The sequence below is a fragment of the Tachyglossus aculeatus genome, unplaced genomic scaffold (genome assembly GCF_015852505.1).
Source record: "Tachyglossus aculeatus isolate mTacAcu1 unplaced genomic scaffold, mTacAcu1.pri scaffold_99_arrow_ctg1, whole genome shotgun sequence".
In the NCBI taxonomy this organism is placed as follows: Eukaryota; Metazoa; Chordata; class Mammalia; order Monotremata; family Tachyglossidae; genus Tachyglossus; species Tachyglossus aculeatus.
In genome coordinates this window covers 2,442,770-2,466,736 of record NW_024045101.1, presented here as the reverse complement: position 1 = coordinate 2,466,736, position 23,967 = coordinate 2,442,770, and positions in this window count along the sequence as shown.

Genomic DNA, 23,967 nt, shown 5'->3' with positions numbered 1-23,967 from the left:
AGGGGAGGGAACTGAGGCACAGGGAAGTAAAGTGACTTGCCCAAGGTCACATAACTGACCAGTGGCAGCCTTGGGATGAGAACCCAGGTCCTCTGACTCCCAGACCCGGGCTGTTTCCCTTAGGCCACGCCGCGTCTAATGAAATACTCAGATGTTCCTCATTCCTGGCTTGAAATGAGGTTCAAATCCCCAGGGTTTTCATTAATTCCGGAAAGGGAATGATGATTAGTCCGTTGATGTTGTTCAAAGAAGGATTCCCAAAGTGGGAACCACGTGGGACTGGACAGTTATTTAGGTTGTGAGGGCCAGTACTATAGGTAGCCCACTATCCCGGCCTTCCGACATAACCGGCCCCTCAGCTGTCTCAGCACAGCCCAGGGCCTGTCCTCCCATGGGGAATCCCCTAGGAAATAACCCCACCGTCATCTGAGGGGAAGGTGCAGTCACCCGGAGAGCCAAGAGGGGGAGGGAGGATCCTGACAGCTCTCACCCCTCGCCCAGACCTTCCTGTCACCCCACAGCATACAGGAACGACGAGACAAAAAGAACTGTGCTACCTGCTAGGTGATAAGCATATCCCAAGAAATGGTGGTGAGTGCTGTGGTAAATATAAGACTGTAACTTCTTTGTGGGCAAGGAAAGTGTCTGCTAACTCTGAAGTATTGTCCCAATCATTTAGTACAGTGCTCTGCACACAGTAAACGCTCAATAACTACCACTGATTGATTTAATCAAGAAATTCAGATCAGAAATAGTCTGAGAGGTTACAGTAAAGAGGTTTAGATATATGCCTATATCTTTATAGCCCTATGAAGATTAGTAATGTTAGTATCAATCAATCAATCAATCAGTGGCATTTATTAAGCACTACTATTCACAGAGCACTGTACTAAGCCTGTGAAAATTATAGCTGGTAGACACAATTCCTGACCAAAAGAACCTTACATTCTAGTTATCTCTTTCTCCCGCTCCTTACGGGCAGGGAATGTGTCTACCAATTTTACCGTATTGTATGCTCCCAAGTGCTTAATACAGTGCTCTGCAAATGGTAAGTGCTCATTCAATACCATTAGTGGATTGATTGTGGGAGGCAGACATTCAGGTAAATTGTGAAGAGGGGAAACAGTACAGAATAAGAATATGGGTATAAGTGCTGTGGTGCTGGGGTGAGTATTAAAGTGCTTATGGATATGAAGGGGGAAGGAATGCCAGCGAGGTACAGTGAATAAATTGGTGTTAAAGGAGCAAAGTGTATGGGCTGGATTGTAGTAGGAGATTAGTGAAGTCAGGTAGAAGTCAGATAGTTCGTAAATTCAATGTGGGCAGGGAATGTGCCTGCTTATTTTTACATTATACTCTCCCAAGCGCTTAGTATAGCTGTGCACACAGGAGGTGCTCAATACCTACAACTGACTGGCTGATTACAGGGAAAGAGATTATTTGAATGCCATAAATCTGAAGGTAAGGAGTTGGTGTTCGATGTGTAGAGGGAAGGGGAATCACAGGAAGTGTTTGAGGAGAGGGGTGTTGGGTGGATACGACAAAGGAAGCACGAGGTTCTGTGTAGTCTTGGTCTTTCCTGATATCTAAGAATAAAACAGGCATGTTGGCAGTCGAAAAATCGTAGCTTTGTCCTGAATTAATGCAGGAATGACAAGATGAAACTCCTTCCACGGTGGTGCCCCGTTGCACCAGTGGAATTTATTGAGAGCTTACTATGTGCAGAGCACTGTACTAAGTGCTTGGGAGAGTAGAGTGAGAGAAGCAGCATGGATTAGTGACAAGAGCATGGGCTTGGGAGTCAAAGGATGTGGGTTCTAATCCCAGTTCCACCACTTGTCAGATGTGTGACTTTGGGCAAGTCATGTAACTTCTCTCTGCCTCAATTCGCCCTTCAGCAAAATGGGGATTAAGACTGTAAACCCCACATGGGACAACTCAATTACCTTGTATCTACCCCAGCGCTTAGAACGGTGCTTGGCACATAGTAAGCATTTAACAAATACCATCATCATCATCATTATTATTTACCATTATGATTATATTATTACAGTGAGAGAAGCAGCGTGGCTTTGTGGCAAGAGCACGGGCTTGGGATTCAGAGGACATGGGTTTTAATCCCGGCTCCGCCACTTGTCTGTTGTGTGACCTAGGGCAAGCCACTTCTCTGTGCCTCAGTTATCTCATCTGTAAAATGTGGATAAAGACTGTGAGCCACACGGGGAAACTCAGTTACCTAATATCTACCCCAGCGTTTAGAAGAGTGCTTGGCACATAGTAAGCTTTTAACAAATACCGTTATTGTTATTATTATCATTATTATTACAGTACAACTCGGAATTAGCAAACACGTTCTCTGCCCATAATGATCTTACAGTCTCTCAACTTCTCTCTGAGTATTTTCATCCTTGTCTTTATTCACCCCTTTATTCACCTCTCCATCAGCCCCACAGCACTTATGTTCGTATCCATAATTTATTTCTTTATATTAATGTGTGACTCCCCCTCAAATCTATAAGCTCGTTGTGTGCAGGGAACGTGTCTACAAACTGTTACAGTTTATATCGTACTCTCCGAAGGGCTTAGTACAGTGCTCAGCACACAGTAAATGCTCAATAAATATGACTGATGGATTGATTGATCGATTGTATGCAATCAGGTTCTATCACTAGATGCCTAAAGGCATCCCGCCGGAGGTCTTCAATGTTTTTATGGTGACAGGATTCCTCCTGCTGGGATTCTCCGAGATCCGGGAGCTGCAGCTGGTCTACGCTTGTCTACCTGGCAGCCCTGACGGGGAATCTCCTTATCGTCGCTGTCACCGTCCTCGGCCAGCGCCTCCACACCACCATGTACTTCTTCCTTAGGAATCCCTCAGTGGCCGATGTCTGCTACATCTCCGTCACCGTCCCCAAATCCATTCTTGTCACTCTGTCGTAGTGCCATTCCATGTGCTCCCTGGGCTGTGCGGCGCAGGTCTGTTTGGTCATCCGGTTTGCGAGCTCTGAGTACTTCGTCCTCATAGCCATGTTCTATGACCGCTACGCCGCCATCTGTCTCCCCCTGAGCTATGAGGTCGTCATGGCCCCAGGGGCCTGTGGGAAGATAGCCGCCACCTCATGGCTCAGCGGGGGCCTGATGGAGTCGTGTTTTGGCTTCTACCTTCTCCCTGAGCTTCTGTGGGTCCAACGCCGTCCCTAAATTCTATTGTGCCGCCCCATCCCTGATGAAGATCTCCTGCTCCGAGGCCCACATCACCATCGAAGTAAGCACACCGCGGCAGTTTGCTTGCTTCGCTCTGCTTCGTGCTCATCGTCGTCTCGTACGTGCACATCTTCCGGGCCGTGCTGAGGATTTGGGCCGCAGAGGGTCGGGCCAAAGCCTTCTCCACCTGCCTGCCCCACCTCGTCGTCGTCATTCCCTTTGTCACGACTTGTTTCTGTGATTTCCTGAAGCCACCCTCAGACTCCCCCTCAGCTCCGTAATTGGTAGGATCCGGGTTCTACATAGTGGTGCCCCCCGCCCTGAATCCCCTCATCTACAGCCGAGGAACCTGGACGCGAACGCCGCCATGGTTCTTCTCCTTGGAGAAATCTCTTCCATCCTGAAGAGAAAATGCCAATTCCCCCCATCAGACTGACGGTGGACACTGGTATATGACACCAGGTAGAGTAACGGTAATACCAATAACAATGACTTTTGTTAAGTGCTTACCATGCGCCAAGCACTCTAATAAGCAATGGGGCTGATACAAGGTGATCAACCCCCACATGGAGGTTTCGGTTTAACTAAGAGGGAGAACAGAGATTGAATCTCCATTCGGTGGATAAGGGAACTGAGGCACAGAGAAGTAAAGTGACTCACCCAAGCTCACAAAGTGGGTAGGTGGCAGAGCTCCCAGGCCCGTGCTCTTCCTATTAGGCCACAATGCTTCCCACTGGTTAGGGATCTTTACACCTTAGTGTGCATTCTCCCCCTTCTAGACTGTAAGCTCGTTGTGGGCAGGGAAAGCGTCTACTAATTCTGTTGCATTGTGTTCTCCCAATTGCTTAGTACAGTGCTTTGCACATAGTAAGCACTCAATAAATGACTGATTGATTGATTGATTACTCCTTCTCCATGATGCTTGGGAGGGGTACTACATCAAGCCGGTTGTTGGATGGGGATTGTCTCTATCTGTTGCCAAATTGTACTTTTCAAGCGATTAGTACACTACTACTCACAAAAAAAGCCCTCAATAAATACGACTGAATGATTGAACTAAGCGTTGTAAGCAGTAGACCCTCGTTTACACAGACCAAACCAGTCAGTGAGGCCGGACACTTTTTGATGGTATTTGCTAAGCACTTACTATGTGCCAGGCACTGTACTTAGAGCTGGGGTAGATTCAAAGTAATCAGTTTGGACACAGCCCCTATCTCAAATGGGGCTCACAGTCTTCATCCTCATTTTTCAGTTGAGCGAACTGAAGCCCAGAGAAATGAAGTGACTTGCCCACAGTCACACAGCAGACATGTGACGGATCCAGGACTAGAAGCCAGGTCCTTCTGACTCCCAGGCATGCGCTCTACCCACTAGGCACTTCTTCTTTTGGCCATCGTCAGCCTTATGCCACACGAGTGACCCAGGAAGTAACATCTGAAATCAGAACAGTTTGAGCTGGAATTGATTTTGCCTCAGGAACAAATCTATCAGTATTTTCATCCGAATTACCAGGATTGTGTATTCACTCAATTATCAGTCAATCGATCGATCAATGGTAAACATTGAGCACTTACTGTATGAAGAGCACTGTACTAATCGCTTCAGAGAGTCCAATATAACAGAAAAGTTAGACTTGTTTCCTGCCCACAACGAGCTTATAGTCTAGAGGGGAGAAAGACATCTATGTAATTATAAATATAAACCAATCAATGTTTTTTTATTAATTTAGCACTTACAGTGCACGGAACACTGTATTTTTCACCACCTAGAATGTAAACATGTTATGGGCAATCAGTCAATCAACGGTATTTATCGAGCGCTTACTATGTGCCAAGAACTGTTCTACATGATTGGGAGAGCACAAACAAGAGAATAAGCACAAATATTCCCTACCCGTAATGAGTTTGCAATCTAGGGAGGGAAGTCAGAGAGCATATCCCTAATTATGTTGTATTGTACTCCCCCAAGCGCTTTGTGCAGTGTTGTGAGTATAGTAAGTGCTCAATAAATAGATGAAAAATGGAGTTAAAGTATCTACTTCAAATCAGAGAAGCTCCACTGTAGTGAGTCGTGAGAACAAGGTTGTAAGGTTCTTGAGAGCAGGGAATGTGTCTCCCAACTTTATTGTATTATACTCTCCCATGCTCTTATTACAGTGTTCTGCACACGGTAAACCCCCAATAAATACATTGGTAAATAAATTTAACAAACTCATTATTTGCCTGAATACACAAGGGAAGTAGTGTTGTCTACTGGATAGAGCACGGGCCTAAGGATCAGAAAGGCATGAATTCTAATCCCAGGTCATCAAGGTGTCTGCTGTGAGACCCTGAGAAAGTCATTTCACTTCTCTGTACTTTAGTTTTCACATCTGTAAAATGGAGATTAAGACTTTGAGCCCCATGTGGGAGTCATGGACTGTGTCCAACCTGATTAGCATATATCTACCCCAGGACTTAGTACAGTTTCTGGCACACAGTAAGCGCTTAAAAAAACATAATTATTATTATTACAGTCTAGAATACAATACAATAGAGTGTATGCATGTTTCATGCTCTCAAGGAATTTACTATTAGTCACGGAGACAGACTGGAAGAGATATAGAAATAGGTGAAATGGCGGAGTATAAGGATTCATTCGTTCAATCATATTTACTGAGGAGTACTGTGTGAAAAGCACTGTACTAAGCACTTGGAAGAGTACAGTATCACAATAAACAGACACATTCCCTGCCCACAAAGAGCGTACAATCTAGAGGGGGAGACAGACATTAATATAAATAAATTAATTAATTACAGATATGTACTTAAGATATAGACATAAGTCCTGTGGGGCTGGGGTGAATATCAAAGTGTTTAGGGGACAAAGGCTCAAGTACTTAGGTGACACAGTAGAGAAAATCTAGGATGGAGAGATGAGAGATTAGTTCAGCGTGACTATAATATAGTGTTCTTGGTACAGTCTGTGCACACAGTGAGTGCTCAATAATCAATCAATCATATTTATTGAGCTCTTACTGTGTGTACAGCAATTTGTACTAAGTGCTTGGGAGAGTACAATATAGCAGAGTCAGTTGAATAAATATGATAGTAATAAGAATTTTCGTTCTTGTTAAGCACTTACTATGTACCAAGCACTGTTCTAAAAGTTGGGATAGATACAAGTTAATCAGGTTGGACACGGTCCCTGTCCCACATTGGGGCTCACACTCTTAATCTCTATTTTACAGATAAGGTAGCTGAAGCCCAGAGAAGTGAAGTGACTTGCCCAAGTTCACACAGCGTATTGGTGGTGGAGCTATGACTAGAACCCAGGTCCTATCATTAAATACCATTGAGAGATTAGTCAGGGAAAACTTTCTAAAGGAGATGTAATAAGCAGAAGCCGGTGATATAGTTCCTGCCATAAAGAACATATGGGCCAACGTGAATATGCATTTAATCATATTTATTGAGTGCTGACTGTGCGCAGAGAACTGTACTAAGCGCTTGAAAGTACAATTTGGCAACAGAGATAATCCCTACCCAACAATGGGCCTACAGTCTAGAAAGGGGGAGGCAGACAACAAAACAAAACAAAACAAAACAAGTAGACAGGTATCAATAGCATCAATATAAATAAATAGAACTATAGATATATAGACATCATTAATAAGATAATTAGAATTATAGATATGTACAAATATACACAAGTGCTGTGGGGTGTGGAAGGGGGTAGAGCAGAAGGAGGGAGTCAGGGTGATGAGGAGGGGAGGAGGAGCAGAAGAAAAGTGGGGCTCAGTCTGGGAAGACCTCCTGGAGGAGGTGAGGAGGTAGGGTATCCAAGGTCACCCCAAAACGACTCCAATAGGAGATGAGAGAAAAGAAATACTAACGACCCTCCCCAGAGGTACCAAACGTCCGGTTGACATAACACAAATAAAAAGTGAAAGAAAAGTGAATGAAGGCAAGGAAATTGGCTTCTTCAAAAACGTTAGAATTCTCCCCCTCGCCGCCTTCATGTCCCTGTTCTTCAGGCTGTAGATGAGGGGGTTCAGGGTGGGGGGCACCACTGTTTAGAATACGGACGACAGCCGGCCCAGGGTCGAAGTGGAGACCGAGGGCAGTTTTAAGTAGACAAAAAACCCAGTGGAGAAAAGCAGAGTGGCGACAACGAGGTGCAGCTGGTAGGTGGAGAAGGCTTTAGACCGGCCTTCTTGGGAAGAGATGGTCCTCACTGTAGAGAAGATGTGGGCATAGGAAATGACTATAAAGAGGAAGCAGAAAAAGTTTAAAGTCGCACTGGCAATGAGCAGGAACACCTCCCTGAGGGCACCATCGGAGCGAGAAATGGCCAGTAACTGGTTCAAGTCACAGAAAAATAGACGGATCACGTTCGAGTCACCAAAAGACAAGGAAAATGCATTGACAGTATGCGTGAGGCCCAAGAAACCACCCCAAAGCCGGGAGGCGGCGGCCATCTTCCCACAGGCCCTTTGGTCCATGATGGCCTTGTAGCTCAGGGGGAGGCAGATGACCAAATAGCGGTCGTAGGATAGCTCTGTGAGCGATCTCCAGTGAAGCAGAACAAATGAAGAAATAGAGTTGAGCAGCACAGCCCAGGAAGGAGATTGATCACTTGTTGGTCAGCGAGTTGTAGATGGATTTGGAGACGGTGACGGAGATGAGACACAGATCACTGAAGGACATGTTCCTGAGGAAGAAGTACATAGGGATGTGGAGGCGCAGGTCGAGGGTGTTGGCGACGATGAGGAGATTCCCCGTCGTGTCCATCAGGTTGACCAGGAGGAACAGTGTGGCGTGGACCAGCTGCTGCTCCCGGATCTCCGAGAAATCCAACAGGAGGAATTCTCTCACCAAGGAGACATTGGCCATGTCCAGCGGGAGGCCTTTACACATCTTGTGATAGGACGTGATTTCAGACAATCAATCAATCAATTAAACAATTATATTTATTGAGCGCTTATTGGAAAAGTACAATCTAAAAAATGTAACAGAGTTGAAAGACACGTTCCCTTCCCACAAGGTCTATAGGGTGTTTGAGTCAATCAATCAATCCTATATTCATTTATTCATTCATTCATTCGTATTTATTGAGCACTTACTGCGAGCAGAGTATTGTACTGAGCGTTTGGGAGAGTACAATACAGCAGAGCTGATAGACACAATCAAATCAATCAATTAATCAGTGGTATTGATTGAACGCTTACTAATAAGCAATTGGTATTCATTGAAAACTCACCATTCATTCATTCATTCGTATTTATTGAGCGCTTACTATGTGCAGATCACTGTACTAAACTCTTGGAAGCGAGAAGCGAGAAGCAGCGTGGCTCAGTGGAAAGAACAAGGGCTTTGGAGTCACAGGTCATCGGTGAAATCCCGGCTCCGCCAATTGTCAGCTGTGTGACTTTGGGCAAGTCACTTAACTTCCCTGTGCCTCCGTTACTTCATCTGTAAAATGGGGATTAAGACTGTGAGCTCCCTGTGGGACAGCCTGATCATCTTGTAACCTCCCCAGAGCTTAGAACAGTGTTTTGCACATAGTACGCGCTTAATAAATGCCATTATTATTAGTAGTAGTATTATTATTGGAAAGTACAATTCGGCGACAAATAGAGACAATCCCTACCAAACAATGGGCACTATGTGCGGAGCACTGTACTAGGCACTTGGGGAAATACAATATAGCAGAGCTTCCTGCCCATAAGGAGCTTAAAGTCTAGAAGAGGAGAAAGAATTTACCAGTCTACAGTGTTCACGACACCTTTCCATCGCAGGGGACTGAACCCAGGCTCGGAAACTGGAACTCAGTTCAAAACTCCCATTTCCATGACTGCCCCATCTGATTCCCCCCGCCCCCAACTCAAAAGAACACATAGACCTTCTTACTCACTACTTGGTCTTCAGGAAACTGCTGTCCACTGGTCCGTTACTGTTCAGGTGCCCGGAAGCATGAGTGATATTTATCGAGCGCTTACCGTAGACAGAGGGACAGCACTATACTAAGCGCTTGGCAGAGGACAATATAATAGTGTTGAAAACCTTCCCAGCCCTTAACCGCTTCTGGGAAAAGAAAGTCAGTTTACTTGGCCGGAAGCAAGAGGCTGCTGAGCCTGGATTCGTCTTCAGACCTCCGGAGTGGACGGTGAGGGGGTATCCGCTCCGCGTGCTGAGTCCTATCCTTCCCCAAGGTCACGGGAAAGAGTTCCGACAACGGCCCGGGAGGTCAGGGTCTCAGATGCTCTATGGCATCACCGCCTCGCCATGGGGAGGAACACGAGGGAACGGCCCCCCAGAAACTGGGGTAATTAGCTACCAATCCATCTAAGATCCACTGATGCCCCCCAAGGAGGAGGGATTGGGAAACTGAAGAAAACTGTTCTTCCCCTCTCTCTGACTTAGATTCACAGACAGGTCACTGACCTTTTCCTCTCTGGGACCCTGATTCCCAGACCTTCTCCTGATTTTCTCTTCTCTAAGATCCTGATTCCCAGGTATTTCCCTGATCTTTTCCTCTCTTAGACCCTGATTCACGGACCCATCCCTAATCATTTCCTCTCTTGGAACCTGATTCACGGAGAAGTTCTTAATCTTCTCTTCCCTCTATCACGATTGACAGACTGGTCCTTGATCTTCTTCTCTCTTGGGCCCTGTCTCTTCTGGAAGGTCACATCTCCTTCAAGAGGCCTTCCCTGATCAAGCCCTATGTATACAAGCCTTCCCACAGCAGTCATGTACATATTCGTCATTTATTTAGTCATATTAATGTCCCTCTCCCCTTCTAGACTGCAAGCTCATTGAGGGCAGGGAATGTGTCTTCCAACTCTGTGATATTACTGTGTTGGACTCTCCCGAGCACTTAGTACAGTGCTCTGCATACTGTAAGTGCTCAATAAATACGATTGATTGATTGATCCCTACCCACAATGCATTTACAGTGTAGAGGGGGAGACAGACATTAATACAGAGAAATTACAGATATGAACATATGCTCCGTGAAGCTGACTGTGGTGTGAATAAGCAGAGGGGCATAATGGAAAGAGCCCGGACTTGGGAGTCGGTGGTGGTGGGTTCTAATCCTGGCTTCTTCCACTTAACAGCTGTGTGACTTTGGGCAAGTCAACTTCTCTGTGCCTCAGTTGTCTCATTTGTAAAATGGGGAGTAAGACTGTGAGCACCACGTCGGACAACCTGATTACCTTGTATCTACCCCAGTGCTCAGAACAGTGCTTGGCACATAGAAAGCACTTAACAAATACCATCATTATAAAGGGTGCAAATTCAAGTGCAAGAGTGATGCAGAAGGGAGTGGGAGAAGAGGAAATGAGGGCTTAGTCAGCGAAGATTTCTAGGATGAGATGGGCCTTCAATAAGACACAGAGGGGGTAGGTCCGATGAATAGGGGGAGGGAGTTGCTGGTAAGGGAGAAAGCTTGATTCATTCACTCACTCATTCATTCAATCATTCATTCGATCGTATTTACTGAGCACTTACTGCGTGCAAAGTACCTACCTAAGTGCTTCGGAGAGTATAATATAACAATAAACAGACTCATTCCCTGACCACAACAACCTTACGTTCTAGAGTGGGAGACAGATATTAGTATCTATAAATAAAATTACAGAAATGTACATAAGTGCAATGGGGTTTGGAGGGGGGATGAATAAAGGGAGAAAGTCAGGGTGATGCAGAAGGGATGCACAAAGCCTCCACCTTGTGACTTTTGGGGGCCCAATTGGGCTGAAAAGGGGGAAGGGAAATGATGCTATGGCTGACACATCATAGTAAGGACAGGAAATGATAAGAGCTCAGGTTTTTTTTTGCACAGCACCTTTACATTTCCAGAGCATTCTCATGTCAGTGATCTCATTTCAGCCACACAGGTGACAGGAGTCAGAAGGACCTGTGTTCTAATCCCGACTCTGCCTCTTGTCTCCTGTGTGATTTTGGGCAGGTCAGTTCACTTCTCAGTGCCTCAGTTTTCTGTAAAAATGCGGATTAAGATTGTGAGCCCCAAGTGGGACTGGGACTGATTCATCATCATCATCATCAATCGTATTTATTGAGCGCTTACTGTGTGCAGAGCACTGTACTAAGCGCTTGGGAAGTACAAGTTGGCAACATATAGAGACAGTCCCTACCCAACAGTGGGCTCACAGTCTAAAAGGGGGAGCGAGAGAACAAAACCAAACATACTAACAAAATAAAATAAATAGAATAGATATGTACATGTAAAATAAATAAATAAATAGAGTGACAAATATGTACAAACATATATACATATATACAGGTGCTGTGGGGAAGGGAAGGAGGTAAGATGGGGGGATGGAGAGGGGGACGAGGGGGAGAGGAAGGAAGGGGCTCAGTCTGGGAAGGCCTCCTGGAGTAGGTGAGCTCTCAGTAAGGCCTTGAAGGGAGGAAGGGAGATAGCTTGGCGGATGGGCATTGGGAGGGCATTCCAGGCCCGGGGGATGACGTGGGCCGGGGGTCGATGGCGGGACAGGCGAGAACGAGGTACGGCGAGGAGATTAGCGGCAGAGGAGCGGAGGGTGCGGGCTGGGCTGTAGAAGGAGAGAAGGGAGGTGAGGTAGGAGGGGGCGAGGTGATGCACAGCCTTGAAGCCCAGGGTGAGGAGTTTCTGCCTGATGCACAGATTGATTGGTAGCCACTGGAGATTTTTGAGGAGGGGAGTAACATGCCCAGAGCCTTTCTGGACAAAGACAATCCGGGCAGCAGCATGAAGTATGGATTGAAGTGGGGATAATAATGGCATTTGTTAAGCGCTTACTATGTGCAAAGCACTGTTCTGAGCGCTGGGGAGGATACAGGGTGATCAGGTTGTCCCACTTGTAATTCACAGTCTTAATCCCCATTTTACAGATGAGGCAACTGAGGCCCGGAGAAGTTAGGTGACTTGCCCATAGTCACACAGCTGACAATTCGAACCCATGACGTCTGACTCCAAAGCCCGTGCTATTCCAATGAGCCACGCTGATTATTTTGTAACTACCCAAGCACTTAATACATTGCTTGCCACATAGTAAGCAATTAACAAATACCATCATCATCATCATCATCATCATTTATTCATTCATGCAATCGTAATTATTGAGCTCTTACAGTGTGCAGAGCACTGTACTAAACGCCTGGGAAGTACAAGTCTGCAACACATAGTGACGGCCCCTACCCAACAACAGGCTCACAGTCTAGAAGGGGGAGGCAGACAACAAAACAAAACATGTAGACAGGTGTCAAAATAGTTCAAAAAATTGTATTATAGCTATATGCACATTATTAACAAATTAAATAGAATCGTAAATGTGTACAAGTAAAATAGAGTAATAAATCTGTACATATATATACAAGTGCTGTAGGGAGGGGAAGGAGGTAGGGCAGAGGGGGGTGATGAGAGTAGGGGGAAAACGGGGCTCAGTCTGGGAAGGCCTCCTGGAGGAGGTGAGCTCTCAGTAAGATTTCGAAGGGAGGAAGAATGCTAGCTTGGTAGATGGCTGGAGCGAGGGCATTCGAGACAAGGGGAAGGACGTGGGCCAGGGGTTGACGGCGGGACAGGCGAGAACGAGGCACAGTGAGGAGGTTAGAGGCAGAGGAGCGGAGGGTGTGGACTGGACTGTAGAAGGAGAGAAGGGAGGTGAGGTAGGAGGGGGCGAGGTGATGGAGAGTCTTGAAGCCGAGGGTGAGGAGTTTTTGTTTCATTCGTTGACAGGAAACCACTGGAGATTTTTGAAAAGGGGAGTGACATGTCCAGAGCGTTGCTGTACAAAGATAATGCGGGCAGCAGAGTGAAGTATAGATTAAAGCCGGGAGAGACAGGAGGACGGGAGATCAGAGAGGAGACTGATGCAGTAATTCAGTCGGGATAGGATGAGAGATTGAACCAGCAAGGTAGCGGTTTGGATGGAGAGGAAAGGGCGGATCTTGGCGATGTTGTGGAGGTGACGGCAGGTTTTAGTGACGGATTGGATGTGTGGGGTGAATGAGAGAGCAGAGTCGAGGATGACACCATGGTTGCGGGCTTGTGAGACGGGAAGGATGGTAGTGCCGTCTACAGTGACGGGAAAGTCAGGGAGAGGGCTGGATTTGGGAGGGAAGATAAGGAGCTCAGTCTTGGACATATTGAGTTTTAGATGGTGGGCAGATATCCAGATGGAGATGTTCTGAAGGCAGGAGAAGATATGAGTCTGAAGGGAAAGAGAGGGAACAGGGGCGGAGATGTAGATTTGGGAGTCATCAGCATAGAGATGCTAGTTGAAGCCGTGGGAGCGAATGAGGTCACCAAGGGAGTGAGTAAAGATGGAGAACAGAAGGGGACCGAGAACTGACCCTTAAGGATCCCCTAAAGAAGGGGGATGGGTGGGAGAGGAGGAGCCCTCGAAGGAGACTGAGAATGAACGGCCAGAGAGATAAGAGGAGTAGCAGGAGAGGACGGAGTCTGTGAAGCCAAGGGTGGATAGCGTGTTGAGGAGAAGGGGATGATACACAGTGTGGAAGGCAGCTGGGAGGTCGAGAAGGATTAGGATAGAGCAGGAGCCATTGGACGTGGCACGAAGAAGGTCATTGGTGACCCTGAGAGTGTAGGGGACGTAATCCAGACTGGAGGGGTCTAGGAGAGAGTTGGAGTTGAGGAATACGAGGCAGCGCGTGCAGACGACTCGTTCTAGGAGTTTGGAAAAGAAGGGTAGGAGGGAGATACAGCGATAAAGGGAAAGGGCAGTGGGGTCAAGAGCCGTTTTTTAGGATGAGAGAGACGTGGGCATGTTTGAAGGCAGAGGGGAAGGAACCAGTGGAGAGCGAGCGGTTGAAGATGGAAGTTAAGGAGAGGAGGAGGGAAGGGGCGAGATTTTTCATAAAATGAGACGGAATGGGGTCCGAAGCACGGGTCGATGGGGTGGCACTTGAGAGGAGGGAGATCTCATCTGAAGATACTGCTGGGAAGGAAGGGGAAGTAGAGGAGAAATGTGAGAGCCGGGGGGATGGAGAAGGGGGAGGGGTGACTTTGGGGATCTCAGACCTGATGCTGTTACTTTTATTCATTCATTCATTCAATCGTATTTATTGAGCGCTTACGGTGTGCAGAGCACTGTAGTAAGCGCTTGGGAAGTACAAGTTGACAACATATAGAGACGGTTCCTACCCAACAGCGGGCTCACAGTCTAGAAGGGGGAGACAGACAACAAAGTAAAACATATTAACAAAATAAAATAAATGGAATTTATTTCATTGGTGGATGAAGTAGGAGGCCAGATCGTTGGGGGTGAGAGATGGAGGAGGGGGAGGAATAGGGGGCCTGAGGAGGGAGTTAAATGTTCGGAACAGCTGACGGGGGTGATGGGCATGGGTGTCAATAAGGCAAGAAAGATAGTTTTGCCAGGCAGAGGAGAGGGCAGAGTTAAGGCAGGAAAGGATCATCGCTGGAATCTCCTCTTGCCTCACACTCCAGTTTCCTCAAACTATGAGTTTCAGGTGGGAAAGAAAGTCTATCCAAAGTGATTAAGTTGTCTCTGTCCCAGAACCGGCAATCGGCATCTCTCTCTCTGTCTCTGTCTCTCTCTGTCTCTCTGTCTCTGTCTCTCTCTCTCTCTTCCTCTCTCTCTTACACAAACACCCACACGCTAGACTCAAAGGCATCACAGAGCGTCCCCCAGGCTCAACCCCAACCCCAGAGTGCAGCCCGCAGCGGCTTCTGAAGACACTTCGGTTGCGGGACACCTCCAACCTCCGTCCTATCGCAGCTTGGGATGGACCTTAGTGCACCGTGATTCCTCAACACCTTGGTATTTGGGGGGGGGGTTGTTCCCCGTCCCCATGCCACCAGGTCATGACGTGGAGACCAACAGAACGTTGGAGGAGGGAACAAGAGTGATGAACGGGGACCACTGAGCAACTAGGGATGCCACATTCGTGCTCAACCGCCCAGGAGAAAACACGTAATCTGACGGACAGTGCGACGACATCTTCGGGAGGTCCAAGGGGAGCTGTCTGGGTTAACTTAGAGCGGGCTTAGGCAAATGAAAGGACATGTTCAAACCAGGCCCGTGTAAGGGGCCCGCACTCATTACGTGAATCCGGACCCGCTGATGCCTGGACCGGCACGGATTTGTGCTAAACCCAAGGCGGGAGGGAGTAGGGTTAAAGGTGCCACACATGGAGCGAATTGAGGGGCGATAAGGGGTGGTCTTTGTGCCCAACGCTCCACATCACCTGGAGTGGTGGCGAGGACGTAACAAACCCCATGATGCCTAGAATTAGGAATGGGAAAAAAGAACTGAGCAAATGCCTACCGCGCTCCGCTCCGCTCCACGGCCGTCAGCCCCGCCGCGGGGCACGACGGGAGTGGTTGTTCAGGAGGCGGAGCCGACAGCTGTCAGGAGCGAGCGTCAGACTACGGCTCCCTGGAATCTTTGTGGCCCGAGCCGCATAGGCCTCCCGCCCTCCCCTGGCAACCATGTCTGATTAACGAGGTCGGTGCCTGGGCCGGGGACGTTAGTCCCCGCATTACTGCGGGGGTGTTGGTTCAGCGGTTACTCTTGACCTATCGCTGACTGATGAGGTAACTGAGGCCCAGAGAAATTAAGTGATTTGCTCACAAGGTCAGTAGAAAATGGGACAGCAAAGTCAAGAATAGAGCACAGGTCCTTCTGACTCCCAGGCCCGTGCTCTATTCACTAGGCCATGCATCTTCTCTTTCCCATCGTTGTAGACAATACTCCCTTTCGCCCTATCTCACAAGCCTGAATCCTTGTGTTGTTCTGGACTCAGTCAATCAATTGTATTTATCGAGCACTTAATGCTTGTAGAGCACTGTACTAAGCGGTTGCGGGAGTAAAACCCTACAATATAACAGACACATTCTTTGCTCACAACGAGCTGACAGTCTAGAACAGAAGACGGACACCATGGTAAATAAAGAAATTACGGCTATATACATAAGCCATGTGGGGCTGGGCGCGGGGTTTGCTCCGCGCCCCTCATCGAAGGCGCAATTCTGTCCTTCGCCAGTCATTCATTCAATCATTCATTCATTCAATCGTATTTATTGAGCGCATACTGTGTGCAGAACACTGTAGTGAGCGCTTGGGAAGTACAGGTTGGCAACATCATCATCATCATCAATCGAATTTATTGAGCACTTACTGTGTGCAGAGCACTGTACTAACCGCTTGGGAAGTACAAGTTGGCAACATATAGAGAAAGTCCCTACCCAATAGTGGGCTCACAGTCTAAAAGGGGGAGACAGAGAACAAAACCAAACATACTAACAAAATAAATTAAATAGAATAGATATGTACAAGTAAAATAAATAAATAAATAAATAGAGTAATAAATATGTACAAACATATATACAGGTGCTGTGGGGAAGGGAAGGAGGTAAGATGGGGGGATGGAGAGGGGGACAAGGGGGAGAGGAAAGAAGGGGCTCAGTCTGGGAAGTCCTCCTGGAGGAGGTGAGCTCCCAGTAGGGCCTTGAAGGGAGGAAGAGAGCTACCTTGGCGGATGGGCAGAGGGAGGGCATTCCAGGCCCGGCGGGTGACGTGGGCCGGGGGTCGATGGCGGGACAGGCGAGAAAGAGGTACGGTGAGGACATTAGCAGCAGAGGAGCGGAGGGTGTGGGGTGGGCTGTAGAAGGAGAGAAGGGAGGTGAGGTAGGAGGGGGCGAGGTGATGGAGAGCCTTGAAGCCCAGGGTGAGGAGTTTCTGCCGAATGCGCAGATTGATTGGTAGCCACTGGAGATTTTTGAGGAGGGGAGTAACATACCCAGAGCGTTTCTGGACAAAGATAATCCGGGCAGCAGCATGAAGTATGGATTGAAGTGGGGAGAGACACGAGGATGGGAGATCAGAGAGAAGGCTGATGCAGTAGTCCAGAAGGGATAGAATGAGAGCTTGAATGAGAAGGGTAGTGGTATGGATGGAGAAGAAAGGGCTGATCTTGGCAATGTTGCGGAGCTGAGACCGGCAGGTTTTGGTGACGGCTTGGATGTGAGGGGTGAATGAGAGAACGGAGTCGAGGATGACACCAAGGTTGCGGGCTTGTGAGACGGGAAGGATCGCAGTGCCATCAACAGAGATGGGAAAGTCAGGGAGAGGGCAGGGTTTGGGAGGGAAGACAAGGAGTTCAGTCTTGGACATGTTGAGTTTTAGGTGGCGGGCTTACATCCAGATGGAGATGTCCTGAAGGCAGGAGGAGATGCAAGCCTGGAGAGAGGGGGAGAGAGCAGGGGCAGAGATGTAGATCTGGGTGTCATTAGCGTAGAGATGATAGTTGAAGCCGTGGGAGCGAATGAGGTCACCAAGGGAGTGCGTGTAGATCGAGAACAGTTGGGGCCAAGCAATGAACCTTGGGGAACCCCCACAGTAGGGGGATGGGAGGGGGAGGAGGAGCCTGCAAAAAAAGACTGAGAATGAACAACCGGAGAGATAAGAGGGGAACCAGGAGGGGACGGAGTCTGTGAAGCCAAGGTCGGATAGGGTGTTGAGGAGAAGGGGGTGGTCCACAGTGTCGAAGGCAGCTGAGAGGTCGAGGAGGATTAGGACAGCGTATGAGCCGTTGGATCTGGCAAGCAAGAGGTCATTGGTGACCTTTGAGAGGGCAGTTTCCGTGGAATGTAGGGGACGGAAGCCAGACTGGAGGGGGTCGAGGAGAGAGTTGGTGTTGAGGAATTCTAGGCAGCGCGTTCAGACAACTCGTTCAAGGAGTTTGGAAAGGAATGGTAGGAGGGATATGGGGCGATAACTAGAAGGTGAGGTGGGATCAAGAGAGGGTTTTGTTTAGGATGGGAGAGACATGGGCATGTTTGAAGGCAGAGGGGAAGGAACCAGTGGAGAGTGAGCGGTTGAAGATGGAAGTTAAGGAGGGGAGAAGGGACGGAGCGAGAGATTTCATGAGATGAGAGGGAATGGGGTCAGAAGCACAGGTGGCCGGGGTAGCACTTGAGAGGAGGGAGGAGCGCTCCTCTGAGGATACTACTGGGAAGGATGGGAGAGTAGCAGAGAGTGTTGAGAGCCGGGGGGTTGGAGAAGGGGGGGGGAAGTGACTTTGGGGAGGTCGGACCTGATGGATTTAATTTTGTTAATGAAGTAGGAGGCCAGATCGTTGGGGGTGAGGGAAGGAGGAGGGGGAGGAACCGGGGGCCTGAGAAGGGAGTTGAATGTACGGAAGAGCTGGCGGGGGTGATGGGCATGGGTGTCAATAAGGGAGGAAAAATAGTTTTGTCTGGCAGAAGAGAGGGCTGGGTTAAGGCAGGAAAGGATAAACTTGAAGTGAACGAGGTTGGCATGGTGTTTCGACTTTCGCCAGCAGGGTTCGGCAGCTCGAGCATAAAAGCGAAGGAGGCGGACAGTGGCAGTGATCCAGGGCTGTGGGTTAGTTGTACGAGAGCGGTGAAGGGAAAGGGGAGCGAGTGAGTCTAGCTGAATAGAAAGGGTAGAGTTGAGAGCAGTAATCTGATCATCAAGACTGGGTAGAGAGGAGAGGGCAGCGAGGTGGGGTGTGAGGCTCTCCGAAAGATGGATGGGGTCAAGAGAGCAGAGATCTCTGTGAGGGAGTAATATGGATGTACAGGGGAAAGGAGTGTGAGTGATTAGGCAGGTGAGAAGATTATGATCAGAGAGAGGGATTTCAGAGTTGGTGAGGGTGGACACAGTGCAGCGATAGGAGATGATGAGGTCGAGGGTATGACCAAGTTGATGAGTCAGTGAGGTGGGGTGGAGGAAGAGGTTGGCAGCGTCGAGGAGAAATAGAAGGCGGGAGGCAGAGGAGTCATCAGGGATATCCATGTGGATGTTGAAATCTCCGAGGATCAGAGTGGGCATGCAGAAGGAGAGAAGAAAGGTGATGAAGGGGTCAAAGTCGTTAAAGAAGTTGGAGGTGGGGCCAGGAGGGCGGTAGATGATGGCTACTGATACTGAATAATACTGTGAAACCTAGGCCAGGAGACTGTAAAGTTCCTGAGGGCAGAGATTACAAGCTTTCCCATTATTTTCCTTCTCCCAACATTTGGGAAGAACTCTTAAAAGGAGGAATTTCTGACAGTGCCAGTAGCTGGCCAAAGCTGGCTTGAACGAGCAGGGTAACGGTTTGGATGGAGATGAAAGGGCGGATCTTGGCAATGTTGCGGTGCTGAGACCGGCAGGTTTTGGTGATGGATTGGATGTGCGGGGTGAACAAGAGAGCGGAGCAGAGGATGACATCAAGGTTGCGGGCTTGTGAGACGGGAAGGATGGTAGTGCCGTCAACAGTGATCGGAAAGTCAGGGAGAGGGCAGAGTTTGGGAGGGAAGATAAGGAGTTCAGTCACAACAACTCCCCGACTCCGCGCTTTCTACGCTCCACCCAATGGCCACGAGCCCCGTGGCGGAGCACGACGGGGGAGGTAGTTCGGTGGGAGGAGGAAAACGCTATCCAAAGCGACCATCCGACTACGACTCCCAGAGGGCTTTATGTTCCGAACCGCAATGGTCTCCTCGCGACTAGGTCCGATTGGCTGTGTCGGTAACTGGTCTAGTCTAAATTAGTGCCCGCATCCCTCACGGGGCTCCCAGGATAAGGAAAACGGAGAACAGGTAGTTACCTCATCTGTAAAAGGTGGGTAAGACTGTGAGCCCCATGTGGGACAGGAACTGTGCACAACCTGATTAGCTTGAGTATATTCCAGCGCTTAGTACAGTGCCTTGCACATAGTAAGCCCTTATTAAGGATTACCAGAAAAAAATACAGGTCCCAGACGGGGTTCGAAAGGGAAGAGCAGGAGTTCTGTTTTGGACATGTTTATTTTGAGGTGTTGGCGGAATATAGTAAAGATGATCCCATAGTACACCTGACTAGGGTTATGGTTAGGATTATGTTCAGAGCTAAGGCTAGGCCTAGGGATGGATTTATGGCTAGGGTTAGGATTGGGGTCAGGGTTAAGGGTACAGCTAGGATGAAGTTTAGGGTAAGGATTAGGGCTAGGGTTGAGGTTCAAGTTAGGATTAGGCTTAGGTTTAAGGTTAGGTTTCATGATTGGTTTAAGACTAAGCCTGGGGCTACAGATAGGGTTAGGAATATTCATCCCCCCTCCTATCCCCACGAAACGTATGTACATGTCTCTAACTGATTTGTTTATATTAATGTCTGCCTCCACCCTAGACAGTAAACTCATTGTTGGCAGGGAATGTGTCCATTCATTTTTATACTGTACTCTCCCAAGCCTTTAGGACAATGTTCTGCATACAACATGCGCTCAGTAAATATAACTGAATGAATGAATGGATGAATGAATGAATGTTTAGGGTTATGACTAGGTAAAGATTAGTGTTACAGATAGGTTTAGGTTTAGGGTTATTGTTATTGTGAACGTTAGGGTTAAGATTAAGGATAGGGTTAAGGTTATGTTGAGGGTTAAGGTTAGAATTAAGGTTAGGGTTAAGATTACAGTTACTGTTAGGATTAGGGTTATGGTAGGGAAAGGGTTAGGCCTAGGGCTAGAGTTAGGATAGGGTCTTCGCTTAGTGTTAGGGTTAGGGTTAAGGTTTAATATAGGTTTAAGATTAGGGATAGATTTAGGGCTGTGGCTATGCCTAGGTTTTGGGTTAGAGTTAGGGCTAGGCCTGGAAGAGAGTAGTTGAAGCACGATTTAGGAAAACAAGCTAGGTCAATGCGAAGTGGAGACTGAAAACAACATGGAGTAAGGTTGGTTAGGAGTTGGTTTCCAAATTCCCCCCCTCCTACGTTGTACACACACTAACACGAAGCAGACCTTAATGCCAACATATTCATGCAATCTTTTCAATATTTAATAACAAAACACTTCACACATTCCCACTCATACAAACATGAAGGTGCACCCAAACTCAACACATTCACACTATCTTTTCAGCACTTAGAATGGAGATGTTCACACGTTATACTAGGACTCTGGGAGGACAGGAGTCCAGGCGGGAGAAATACAAAGGAAGATTCCCCAGCGAGTTTCATTATTATTTGCTCCGAGGTTTCTCTGAGCCCCCTTCCTTCGAACACCTAACACTGGTCTAAGTCATCTGGTAGGCTTCGATCAGAACTTACTCACTTAGATTAGAACTTTCTGAGCAGTGGTTTTCTTCCAGATGCACATCTATATTAAACGAGAAACATGTTTAGGGTATAATCAGATGTGCAAATAGAATGCAACATCCAGGTTTTTGAGGTTCTTTTTTCCATCCTGGACACGGAGGGTCACGAGGACAAGGGAACGTGGAGCAAAGTTGAATGAACTAATCGAAGGGAGAGGAAATATGTTTTCATTGTCATTGTTACTAAGCCCTGGGGGTTAGTAAATTAACAATATAATCACAATGGACATAGCCCATGTCTCACATGGGGCTCACCGTCTTAATCTCCATTTAACAGATGAGGGAACTGAGGCACCAAGAAGTTAAATGACTTGTCCAAGGCCCCACAGAAGCCATGTGGCAGAGCTGGGATTAGAACTCAGGTCTTCTGATTCCTAGGCCCGGGCTGTATGGAGTAGGCCACGCTATTTCCCAGTTTCCTAAAGAAGCTCCAAAGCTAGGACAAAGAACCCAAGCCATAGTTGGGCAGAAGAACCCACGGTTCACCTGAATCCTGGCTTCCTTGAGCGCATGGGCCATTTACCCATCTTTCGGGCTCATTTCCTTCCTGGGGAAGGGCAGGCCCCCGTGAAGCCGGTAGAGCCGACAGAGCAATTACCACAAGTTCATTCATTCAATCACATTTATTAAGCCCGTACTGTATGCGAGGCACTGTACAAAGCTCTTGGGAGAGTACAATACAACAATAAACAACACAACAAGCTTACGGTCTAAAGGAGAGACCCCCATTATCCCCGGAACCCATAGGTAACCAGACCTGGAATTCCCTCCTCCTTTGGGAAGTGTTTAATTTGAGCTGGGAAAATCCAACCAAGAGGGCAGGGAGATAAATGGAACCTGATGGACAGATAATCAATCAATCAATTAACCAATAACACTGACTGAGCGCTTACCGTGTGCAGAGACCGTACTGAACACTTGGGAGAGCAAACACAACGGTGTTCGTAGGCTTCCTCACCTTCAGAGTCTTACTAAGGACACATATTCTCCAAGAAACCTTTAAGCCCTCCTGTTCTCCTAATCCCTCCCCTTTCTGCCTGCGTAGCCTATTCGCTTGGATCCGTACTTTTTAAGCACTTGATATTAAACCCACCCTAAGCCCCTCAGCACTACGTATATAACTGAATATTATTTATTTATATTAATGTTATTCTCCCCCTCTAGGCTGTAAACTCTTTATGGACAGGGAAGGCGCCTACCAATTCTGTTGCACTGAACCTTGCCAAGTGCTTAGTACAGTGTTCCGCCCAGAGTAAGCGAACAATAAATACCACGGATGGCTTGAGTGTTTTGCTTTTGTGTTCTGTCATATCATGGACCAAAATGTGTCAGTACCCAAAAGCCAAGCAAAATGCTGAACGTCATCAGGAAGACTACTGATAACAACATATGATTTCATCGTGACAACAATGATGGTCTGTCCACACAAGGATATGTGGGGTCATTGGAGAGAGGCAACTAAAATGTTTTTTGTAATGCATTTGTTAAACACTTTTCATGTGCCAGGCACTGTACTAAGAGCTGGGGTAGATACAAGATAATCTGGTTGGACACAGTCATTTTCCTACGTGGGACTCACAGTCTAATTCCTCATTTTACAAATGAGAAAACTGAGGCACAGAAAAGTGAAGTGATTTGCCCAAGGTCACACAGCAGACAAGTGGCGGAGCTGGGATTACACCTCAGGTCCTCTGACCCCCAGGCCCGTGCTCTAGCTACTAGGCCATGCTGCTTCTTAGGTGTCATGGATAGAAAGGAGCTTCTGCAGGAGGCTATTTGATTTTAAAGGTGGGTACGGGAGGCTACGGCCTAAGTAAGGCTGAGGAACACAACCCGGCAGTGGGAAAGTGGAGATGGAGCGGTAGAAGGGAAGAGGCGGGAGGCAACAAGCACCCACAGGTGTGGCAGTGAATACCAGAATGGTCGTCATGACAGTGGACTGGTACTCTGTACTGAAGGATATCAGACTCCATACTTTGTGACGAAGAGCTGACACAGGAAGCTGGAAGTGACTTTTGATCTCCTCCAGGCAGGAGGGCCGTATCCTCCACGACCACATCCTAGTTGGGAGTGGAGGTCGGGACCTGTGAACAATCAAAATCATATACTATAAATCATTTTATATTACTGCCTGTCTCGTATGCTAGGTGCTAAGCGTGTGGTGGGCAGGGAATATGTCTACCAATTCTGTTGTATTGGACTCTTCCAAACACCTAGAACTGTGCTTTGCACACAGTAAGCGCTCAATAAATACCATCGTTGTTGTTAATCAACCGTAACCACACAGGGGATGAGATGATGATAGAAGAGCTCAGACAAGACCACACCTAACAACCACCCAATCAGTATTATTTACTGAGCACTTACATTGCATTTTAATTACATTTATTATGAGCTTACTACATGTCAGGCACTGTACTAAGCAATGGAATAGGTATGAGATCATGAGAATGGACATAGTTCCTGTCCCACTTAGGGTTTACAATCTTAATCCCCATTTTACAGATGAGGCAACTGAGGCACAGAAGTCAAGGGACTTGGTCAAGGTCACATAGGAGACAAGCGGTGGAGGCAGGTTTTAGAACACAGGTTGCTTATTGGAAAAAGCAGGGGCTTGGGAGTCAGAGGACCTGGGTTCTAACCCCGGCTCTG